Source organism: Trichoplax adhaerens, genomic scaffold (assembly GCF_000150275.1).
Source record: "Trichoplax adhaerens TRIADscaffold_13 genomic scaffold, whole genome shotgun sequence".
Lineage (NCBI taxonomy): Eukaryota > Metazoa > Placozoa > Uniplacotomia > Trichoplacea > Trichoplacidae > Trichoplax > Trichoplax adhaerens.
The window spans coordinates 1,514,624-1,526,464 of record NW_002060955.1 but is presented as its reverse complement, the minus strand read 5'-3'; positions in this window follow the sequence as shown (position 1 = coordinate 1,526,464).

The following is an 11,841-nucleotide window of genomic DNA, read 5'->3' as shown; positions in this document are numbered from 1 at the left end:
ACTTCTAATTTTTTAGAACTTTGGAATTTTCGTTGGTCGGATTTTATCACACTGTAGTATCTCTGCTATTGAAGCAAAAGAACATTAAGCTAGTCATTTTATTACTAGAGTTTGTAATATGACCATTGACTACATTAAACTGTTACAAATGAATTTAACTGCATCACCAGCAATTTACACGTACTTATAACTATCGGTTTATTCTCATTGTTTAAAAGAATTTTTGCTCATTGCAAGTCATAATATGTTAGTTATTTTATGTCACAAACCAGCTTCGTTACAAAGATAATGTAAAACAAATCTCTAAATTGCTTTAGTCTCCAGGATTCAGTATCCTTTTACTATTTCACAAGAATATAGACGCCTTTGCTTCTACGTTAAACAACTAAAGAACTCTTCTATTATTTAACTATTTGCTGAGTTAAAATACCATTCGGGCAGCTGCTATCATGTATGAGTCGTAACAGTTCGTGAAATTTAATTTATATTGAATAGCTAAATTAATACAGAAATTGTTCGTAATCTTATACATGTACTGAACAATGTAATTACAGTAATCATGTGATCGACCATTGTTGGATATAGGTTAGGTAAAATAAAAGCTATTGCACGACAGATAGAGAAGGTCTTCTCTATCTCACGACTCTGAAGCCACATGTAGCAATTTAATTTATAGTAAAGGACTAAAAGTAGAGTCCTTTATAGCTTTCAGTATGTAACTAGTATTATTTTACTATGCAAAATACCTAGAAAGTGATAGTGTCTTTAAGGTTTACCCTGCCAAATCATCATGTCGCCATCTTTTCTTCTTCATTATTTTACAAGATATTATATAGATTACTATAGAAGTAGCCCTAGAGCAATTACCTAATCTAAAGAAAGGGCGTTTGATCGTCTATTCAAATTATAAATGAATTTGACTTAGTAACAAAACCCTATCCTTAGAGAAAGGGGATTTATAACATGACAGTAAAGTACTGTAATGTAGTCTATAATCGTACAGTTACCGTACAACCTGACGCTAAAACATCAACTGTCAATACTAAGCGATACTAATGTCAGAAAAGTAGTCGTAATAGTCGTATAAAATTTTTTTAATAAACGATTACTGTGATCTTTATAAAATCCGGATTTTTCGGATTGGGATTCCGGAACCGATCAGATTTATGTCCGATATAATTTTCCCGTATTAATTTATGTCAGTGTCACAAAACAGCTTTGCAACAAGATAACGTAATCTACGATCAATAAGTCAATTCCTTGAACCACGTATCAAGGAACGATATCTGCACTATCATAAACACTTTTGCTCTACTAGCAGACTACACGAAGACTTAAACGCCTCGTATTTTACGTTAAACACTAAGTTGGACAATTCTCTTTATTTCACGATATACTGCATTTATATACTCTTCCTCAATAGTTCATGAGTCATAGTTAATACAATTAACCTCGGAATTATTTACTGAATTAGATATTAAGTTTAGCTACTGCTCCCTTAATGCAGACAACAGTATTTACGAATATAGACATGTAATGACTAATACAGAATAGCCAGATTACGATATGTCCTATCACGGAACATTTCCATGATAATTTACAGTCTACCATAAGTAAATTACAATCACAATGATTGGAACTGTAAGTAGATGATTTGCATTCCCTATTATAACCATTAATTTCAGTATGTGTATAAGTGTCACTGTCATAAAATGTCAGTGCTATATTAAAACACAGTATATCCAAATTAGAAGTTAACTAAATATCCACATCTTTAAAATCGATATTAAAATATAAGTAAACGTAGTGAAGCAGCCCACGTAACAGTGAAGATATGTGAAACCATGCAGTATTAGATATTAATAGAAGATTAATTATGTTTAAATGGATCGATTGCCATGATTTTGGACTATTCCTTAAATTATCTTTGTGGTCATAACAACTCATGACAACACAGAATAATGTGACTAATAACTGATATCAATTGATATTGCTAGTAAAAAGAAGGCACTTTATAAGCAAATGTTCATATTTCAATTCTCTTTCGTTATAAAATATTAATTGCTCTAATTGATATTACTGAAATAAGAATAAACTAAAACTACTGGCATTATTTAAGTTATCAAATGGTAAATATCTATCAGAAAAAGAAATTTGAAATATCTTGTGCATTCGTTTTGATGCTCTAGAAAAATCTCCAGAATGAGTCTACAAACTAATATTACACAGGAGCAAATACTTTTGAAGTAATTGCGATAGAGATTCTATAATAACTTCCTGAAAATAATTACCTTATATACGTCTGGCAACAACAAAAAATAATGAACTGATGCTATGATGCCCTTTCTATGATATAACAGTGGATTACGATTTACAATAGGCTCCTGCAATTATTTGCTAGAAATTTCCTTTTCAGATTTCAAATTTGTAAGTCAGGTGTATAGATGTGAAGGTTGATATTTCATTTGCCGTTACATAAAGTGTTTCACGCTGAAGTTGCCCTATGAAAAAGCTAATGGATAGCAGCTACTGCATTAAGGCAGCACCACTGTAATCAGAACAATTAATGAGCACTATGAGGCTTCTTACTCCATATTTATAGCAATCATAAGTTAAAATAGTGTCATCTTAGCGATCAATAATGAAATCGAGTTACCAGAAAGAAAATTCATTGCAATTTTCGTACAAATACGACGAGCTTTCTTCCGTCGATTATACCGATTTGGGTAATCTATGATTGCTTACAATTATTGGTGATGAGATTGACGGTTTAGAAGTACTTTTAATATGGAGGTGAATTATTGCCGAATTCTTGTTTTTACCCGTAAAACCGACGCGTTGCCAAATAATTGCTGATCTTTTTCGAATATTCACATCAAACTTAAAGTAAATAAAAGGACTGACAATGGTAATACTTGTTGTCACCGAGTATGAAAAGAAAGCCAGCAAAAATTGGAATACACTTCGATTTCTTAATTCCAATAATTCTTCTCTTGTAAAGGCAAAGCCAACTAATGTTGCAAAATATGGCCATGTAGTAAATACATAAGACAGTGCTATACTTTTTAACATTTTAACGAATTTTCTATTTTTTACGTTTCTTATACTGTAGTTTACCGAATATCCAGGTCGCACATAATTCTTTTGATAGTTTATAATGAGACCGTATGTAATGATAATTACGCTGCATGGGATAACATACATAATTAAGGTAAATACGATAAAATAAACTGACAGAAATGGTGTAACTTCGCCTTGTTCACACATAAACGTATCTTCTTGGTGGATTTGCGTTACCACTAGAGTAGGAATGGTGAATATTATCGAACTAGTCCAGATTAATATCTCAACAGCTGTTATAATTCGAATCTTATAATTTCGATAAAACTGCACAAAGGGTTTAACTATAGCAAAATAACGTTCAATACCAATTAAACATAAATTCATCATGGATATTCCATAGGATGTTAACGTGGTAAAAAAAACGCTTCTGCAAAGTGTAACTGCTAGATGGTAATCTTTTGTATAGCTTGCAATATGAGCGAAGCCAAGTATGGAAGTTATAGTGGAAATACTATCGGAAGTTGAAGAAATCATAATCAAGTAATAAGAAGTCTTATGAAAGAATTTATCGGTAACCAATAAATATAATAAAAATAAATTAGCTGACAATCCGATAATTCCCAAGCAAGTAGCAGCAGCGGATGAGTAGACATAGATTGTTGAGTAAAATTCTTGAAGGCTATTATTATGATCGGAAGTATTAACTTGCTTTTTTATAGCTTTCGATTGCTTTTTTTAAGCTAGAATATTTAATTCTCTTCCTTCAACGCAGAAGTGTTAGCTGGTTCACCTAAGAAAGATATGAAATGCATATATAATTATGCTGTACTAACTTCTAATTCTTATTAATAATTTAAAAGGAAATGCCGAGCTATAAACTCTACTGTAAATTGCAAATTCCTATTTGATATTTATTGATTCATATATGTTACTGTAACTATACTGAAACCAAATTTATAGCTTTACACACTTACTGAAACTTGTATATGATTTAGACTTGGTTATATTGACTAAGAACTATAGATATCGTCACTTCATTCAATCTGTATTTGCTTACAATATAGGTAGTTTTCAATAATTTGGCTGTAGCAAATATACTTCCTCGACATTGTAGCAAGTTGATATCTTGAAAATAGGAGTAGTAAATTATCACTTTACAAATACACCATTAATGATACGGTATAAATTAAGTATTTGTGTTTTGGTAGATTTCCATACTAATTGTTGATTCGATATGATTTTATTCTTTCGTGCACGACTCAGTTGCAGTCTTATAGTAGTATAAGATTTTTATTCTATGCGTTCCTTTGTTAGCCTTGTAATGTAAGTCGAATAGCTGGCATTCCTATTATGTTACACTAATGAGTCCTTTACATGTTTTCCATACCGGCTACACCGATTGGCATGTTTAATTGTAATGAATTGCGTGAGGAGTCTATTAACGGAATTCGAGACTCCTTATATTTCTCTTATCTATAATTGAACAAAGAATGGTGTTTTTCCATATAGTTCTGCCTACATAAGTTAGGTCGACTAAACTATTGCAATTTTGATTGATTGCTAATATTGCTCGTTAGTAGTTAATTTCTGTTGTCTTTTACGAGTGCATCGCGTTGCTCAAACTACTCGAATTAAAGTAATAATAGTCCGACGTTGTCAATTTTAACTGAGTGACCACAGTCTAGAAGGGAAGTTCTAGGCCGAAACTAAAATGAATGTTGACTGTAGCAACTTAGAACAGCAGAATACTTTACTTTATCCTTTATCTAGAGAGTAGTCCGTTATACAACTTTTAAGTCGACTGATTGAATACTGAACATAGGCACGATATGATTACTTGTATCAGTAAGTTTGCTACGCTTTTAAGTTCGATTTATGATATCCCATAAACTAGTGATACCTGTAATCTTGACGTATAGCGACCGATGTGTAACTATGATGACATAAGTAATTGTTAAAGTAACTCATAATCTCTGATTCTACTTTATTCGGCGATGAAATATTACAGATAAGTTAAAAAAATGTATCCGTTAATGAGATAAATGTAGTAATGAACAAGACTAAATGTAGGTATCATGCGAAGAATGGATAACTTTCTGTTAAATTGATAATTAATCTGAATATTTCTAGGATTAAAATAAGATTGAGAAATTTATTGAGAGCTTCAATAGATTTCCACCATTTTCCTTCTCCTAAGCAGTGGTAATTAGATTTTAGATATTAAAAAATGCAATTAATTCAGGCTTGCGCTAGTGCCCTACCCAAAAAGTTGCAGATAAGCTTTTACCAGTTTTATGTTTGGATGCAAAATATCTCTTTGGAAATCGTGACGGAGAAACTTCACTTGACGAAGAAAAATTATTTTAATAATATACTTAAAATATATGGCTATATTACACTTTCTGAAGCAGCGGTTCAGTTATTATGTTATGTTAGAACAGTATCCTAATCTTTATAGTAGTTCTTTATTCAATATAATGTATACTAATAAGTCTTACTGCCACTAATGAAATATGAAAGCTGATTTGTATCTCATAAATAAGCTTAAGTATCTTTCAATAGTTCATTTTATCGTACATCTAGAATGACTATCCCATCTTTAGTGGGTAGAAATTATCTGTAGTAACATATTACGAATATAATGCGTACAATTACCGTTAAACGTTCAAGATTATCACTAGAATTGAAAATTACAATGTTTGAGTTAAGTTAATTAGGAAAATTAGGTTATATTATAAACTCACCGATCACAAAGGCCATAGTTAACCTGAAATGATTATTTTACAATATAACTTCGATCCTTTAATAAAGATACGATTAAATATGTACTCTTGAGTAAACTTAACCGTATAAAACTAAAATAGCGTATAGTAGAAGTGATGATAATGCACCTAGTTAAGTCCAATTGAAATGATGTAAAAATGTTCATAAAAAGTTGCGATCTAAAGAAGATAGAGTAGACTGAAGTAAAATTACTTAATTAATATCGATGCCAAAATTCAGCCAATCAGATTTATCATATTATTCACAAATCTTAGAATTGCAAAATATAATATTACAATTGTTTTCATGAAAAGCGTATTTACTTCTATTATTGAGCTACATAATAAGGTTCATGTAATAAAATTATCTCTTAATTATTCTATCAAATCTAAATCTAATTCTCACAAATAATTATTTTATGTAGATAAAATTTAGAAAAAGCCATACATTGCAAAATTCAAGAATAGTAAAGCAATAGTAATAATTAATTAGAACAAGAATCTGATCCAAAGTATCATGAGAAGTGAAGACAAGTCCTTCAAGCTCATCTCTGCCGATTCTAAGTGTAATATGCTTTATTTATTTACGGCAAAATAATTATCTACAATCGGACCTGAGTCATCAAGCAGAAGACTTCCGCTCAATAGATCTATAAAAACATTTACAGTAAGAATCTGTCTGCTCAAAATATAAATATTCTTATATTAATATCTAATACTGTTAGATACTAGGGGTTTTTACAACTACAGTATCTCAATCCATGTTACATATAATTCTCCCACCATGATTAGCTATATGGCAACTTAGTAGCGACTACTTCTAATATAGTAATTAGAAATTTTTTAGTATTAGTGCTAGCATCACGATAAATTCTGTTCTAATAAACCAGGCTATATCAAATATAGCTATCGATTACAATCTAATATAGAGTGCATCACTACGGTTCATTAATTAGAATTTTTAATTAAAAAAGTTAACTTAACAAGTAAACTTTAATCAAAAGTGATTTGACTTAAAATAGTCTAAAGTACCTGCGACTTTATTATTATCCAGTCTTTTTAATTTAAAAAGCATTTAGATTTTTCTAATAAGAGCAGTTTATGGCAATCCTATCGATTCCCTTGAAATTGACTTGAATAGTATATTTTTAATACTTTTTATTCTGAACATGTAGTATATACCTTCGATGTCTTTGTTACCCTACAATAAAGTAAAGGCTAATATTTAATGCAGTACTTATTTATGTAGCTTTTATGTATTTTTTTGTACGAAGCTAAAGAATACTCTTTAAAAGCAAAACATTAAGGTCCTGTCATCTTGGTGATTTGATGATTTAATGTAAGATCCACTTTAGTAAAATAATTATTAATTGATACAAAACTTAAGAATTTCCCTTTATCCCTGTTACGGAGTGAATTTTGCTAAGCTGTCGTAACATGGATACTATTAGATAATTTATCTGGGAATGTATTTACGTTAATTTATCTATGACGTTAAACATATTTTCAATAGATAAGTGTATAGTTTCATAATATTATGTATAAATTGATAATTATAATTAATGTTTAAATCGATTTACTATAAATTAAACGATTTTTAATAAATTTTAGGTTCAGTTATGTCTTAGAGAGACTAGCATTGCGTCACTATTCCTCATGACGATAGGAGATCATCAGTATATGGAGTGGACTTTACGTTAATATCTTGGGGGACAAACCTGACTGTGTGGTCATGATGTGAAGTTTTTATAATAATTTAACTTTGTCCTCGTTGCAAATTTTGATTTGAAAAATATCTTACAAATTTAAAAAATACGTCTTTCTCGTATTCTACAGCATTCGAAATTGTGCCCTAGTCGTATATCGAATGAAATTCAAAGCGATGACTCTAGCTGCGATCTTGACAAAAATTATTATTACAAATATAAGCACCATATGTCGGCTGTGATTCTTACATTTTCTCTATAAAGTAATTTCTCTGAACCTGTGAAATCTAGCAAACGTATAATAATATCACCGGGGTTGTTTTGCCAAGCAGTAAGGCATTTGATTTTTAATGTTTAATCTGATACTGGAAAATACATAATATTTCTTTTCATCTTGATAATTAGCCAGTAAATAATATTTTCTTCGCATATCTACGATCGCTGATTAAAATTATGCTAACAAAGAGCAAAATCGAATTCTTTTCCAGCTATTGACAACGTATTTATATGAGACATGCCTGCAAGTGTAATTTTCCGGCAAAGTTTATGCTATTATCTATAAAAATACTTTATGGTAATCTTTTACATCTTCGTAATAGTGCATCTTATGATTCCATCATTGCAATCTTGTATATCGATATAGTAAAAGTCTGCAATATCAACATGGACTCAAAAGCAAATATAGATGAAAGAAAAAAGCATTAAAGCATATTTAAATAAAGCATGGATAGTATCTCTCAAGTTTTTCGAGGAAAGTACTTGTAAATTTGCCGTTCAGAGTCTGTTAAGAAAGATATATTCTATTCAGTACCGTAACTGATACTGTGATAAAGACAAGCTCTTTAGCAATAAAAAATTTTCAATAAGAATAAGAATAATGATATAATAAGTGAAGAATGAAACAGCAATCTCATATAATACGCAGCAAAGACATAAAGTAGTACACGTACGCTCTGGTAAGAATTTTATTAATATTACGAAATACATATAACTAATTTTTCAGATATTGAGAATATCTTTTAATCCAGAAATTTTACAAATTTAAGATTGTTATGCTATATATATCACATTTAGGTTAAATTAAATATGAAACACAGTAAACTAATTCTTTAGAAATATAGCAAACCACTCATGACTAAAAATACCAGCTAATATTTTTTTATTGTGCAATGAAGTATTAGTATTTACTATCTGAATTTGCTACAGCTACCCTACGATCTCGGTAATTCTTCAACCTGAATTACTATAGATGAGGTTTCTTGCAATCCTAAGCTCAGGCGTTTTATTACTTTCTTTGCACTCTTACGGACATTAGCATCGAATTTAAAATAAATAAAAGGATTCAGAATTGTTATACTTGTTGTAGTAGAGAATGAAAAGAATGCTAATAAAAACTCGGCCAAACTTCTGTTTCTAACTGCAATAAATGAATCTCGAGTGATTGCAAATCCGAATAAGGTCGCAAAATAAGGCCAGGTAGTTAATATGTATGATAGATTAATGCTTATTAGTGATCTGATAAATTTTCGCTTTTGAATTTTTCCTTCAGTGCTCCCACTCCCGATACACTGACCAGGCTGAGTGTAATTTTTTTGATGAACTACAATTTGCCAGTAGATTAGTGCAATTATTGATGACGGTATAACATAGATAATTACAATAAAGGCAATTAGATAAGAGGCAATCCAATTAGTTATGGTATCATGTTCACACATCATAGTGTTTTCTCGCTGAACTTTCATAAATATTAGCTTTGGAGATGTTACTGTAAGCGATAGCAGCCATATCATAATCTCAGCGCTAATTAAAATACGTTTTTTGTAAATGCGATAAAATCTTGTCAAAGGTCTAACAATTGCGAAATATCGATCAGTTGCAATTAAACATAAGTTCATCATAGAGATCCCATAAGATGATTGAGCTACAAAGAAAACACCTTTACACAGTACTGATCCTAAGATGTAATCGAGAGTAAATCCAGCGACATGAGTATAAACAATGATAGAAACTATGGTTGAGATAATATCTGAGATAACAGATGCAAGAATTAAGTAATACGTAACCTTACGGAAAAAATTATCCGTCAGTAAAATATAGAATAAGAATAGATTAGCGATCAATCCTGTCACCGCCAATGGAAGAGCTGCTAACGAAGCATAAGTATAAACTTTTGAATAAAATTCTTTCAAGCTATTATTTTCAACGGAAATATTCATAACTATCTGAAAATCGACAATGTTCTTAACAAATTTACGGAATATCGAATGGAAGAATAATATGATTCTCCAACAGAAATTACTTGTAACTGATGTTTCATATAATTTTTATTCAGGATGTACTCTTATTCAAATATTTTATATTGAAATGGGTGAAAGAGAAAGCTAATTATCGATATATTAATATATTATTTAAGTATGTTCCAACCAGTAAAGATTAAATTGCCGCAAACGCAAATTGAGGGCCTCCTAAATTGATTCTTTAGATATAATAGATGAATGCTTTACGTCATATATCAGCATACACTGTACGTAAGCTCTAACTTTATTGAATGACAAGGACTATTATAATGCGCATGCTATATATTAGCACTAACAAATCCTTATTGCTCGTAGATGTTATAAGCTAGATCAAGGACAAAAAGTTCAAAGGTCAACTAATATGATAATGACTATGTAATGGTAGTAATTAATAGATTTCTTACCCAGTAGAGAGTAGAGACAGCTCTGGAATTGAATGCTAAAATAAGTGGATTGAATACTGAAAAATACTTTTAATCTCCTGTTAACAGGAAAGAAATTGAATTGCATTAATACACAATAAGGCTCGAAAGCATCATCTTCTTTACCTAAGCTAGCATAATTAGCAATTTAAGAAGGCACCATGGTTAAGGTGCGTAACAGTAGCAGGACTTTCTTTAATAATGATTATAATAGAATTTTGAGGATAGCTCTACTCATTTATCGTTAAATTCTATTGACTAGTTAGATTCATATTGCTATAACTACTGGGAAACCTATTTTAATATTCGTTTTTATTTAATGCTTTACTAAGATAAGTGCCATTCTGAATGCAACATATTGTTACGGAGTTTCTGTACGATAGAATACATTACTATAGAAATAAAGATTTTTGAAACTTGGAATACTGCTTCTTTTCAATCATTTTTGTGAGAGTTCCGATATCATCAGTAAGTGTCATACCTTTTCATAATAACGTATTAAGCAGACTGTACCCTTGCTAATGTTAGTTCTAGGTATTTAATCAAGTTGATAATTTGATAAGTAGTATCGCATTATACCATTTCCTACCGCCTTGATTAGATTTATAACACCTATCTAAACAAGCTATCCGCTTATACAGTCCTTCTGAGATGAAACAAGAAAGTATCACATCTTGCCATTTCCATGAAGCATTATGAAAAGGCAATGATCAAATATACTCGTATACTTATTCCTATTTAACTTCTATTGGTACGGAATGGTAAACTATCTCACTTATATAAAATGTCTTCACCTAAAGAACTGTAACATTATTTGGTTCTGTAATAGTGATCATTGGCCAAATATAATAGCAATCGTCAATGATTGTTAATGTTATAGAGTTACTATAATAGATTTTATTTCTCCTAAACATCGAAATTAATGACATAAATCAGGCTAAAATCGGCATTTATTTCGTAATACTTTTTTGAATAAGTTAATATAAACAGAGTATAAGATTAATAATTCTAATTATTTAAAAGATATTTTGCTAAAGATTACTACAATCACCTATTAATAACCTTCTTTCATTTTTTGTAAATTGTAGATACTTATTTAATAAAATATCTCATTGATTGATTCTTTTCCTCAAGCCTTTAAATGTTAAACTACATTATTCATTTAGAATTTCTTAATGCCACTTTAGCGTTGCAAATGCTGTTGCTTTACTATAAACAATAGTAAGAAAAGCGCCATTTCAAAAGAGAAAGGGTCAATGTACTCGCCATATTCATAAAAAATTTACTTAGTAAGAAGTTTTAATTTTAATTGGATTATTAGCTAAAACAAATGTACTAGTTACAGTAGATCAATTCCATGACAAAACAAAGTTAACATTAAAATTATTGTTGTTTGCTGCAAATTCTTTAATATAAATTTTGGGTAATATTTCCTTATTTGAAAATTTTAATTGCTATATTCAATAAAGCTACATTAATGGTATTGGATGCCATTAGGGCTGCTAAAGTTTGATGATTATAATTGCCAATATCAAGTATTGTTAATTGATAGCTATCGTTACCTACCTGCATATGCTATATGATTGTATGT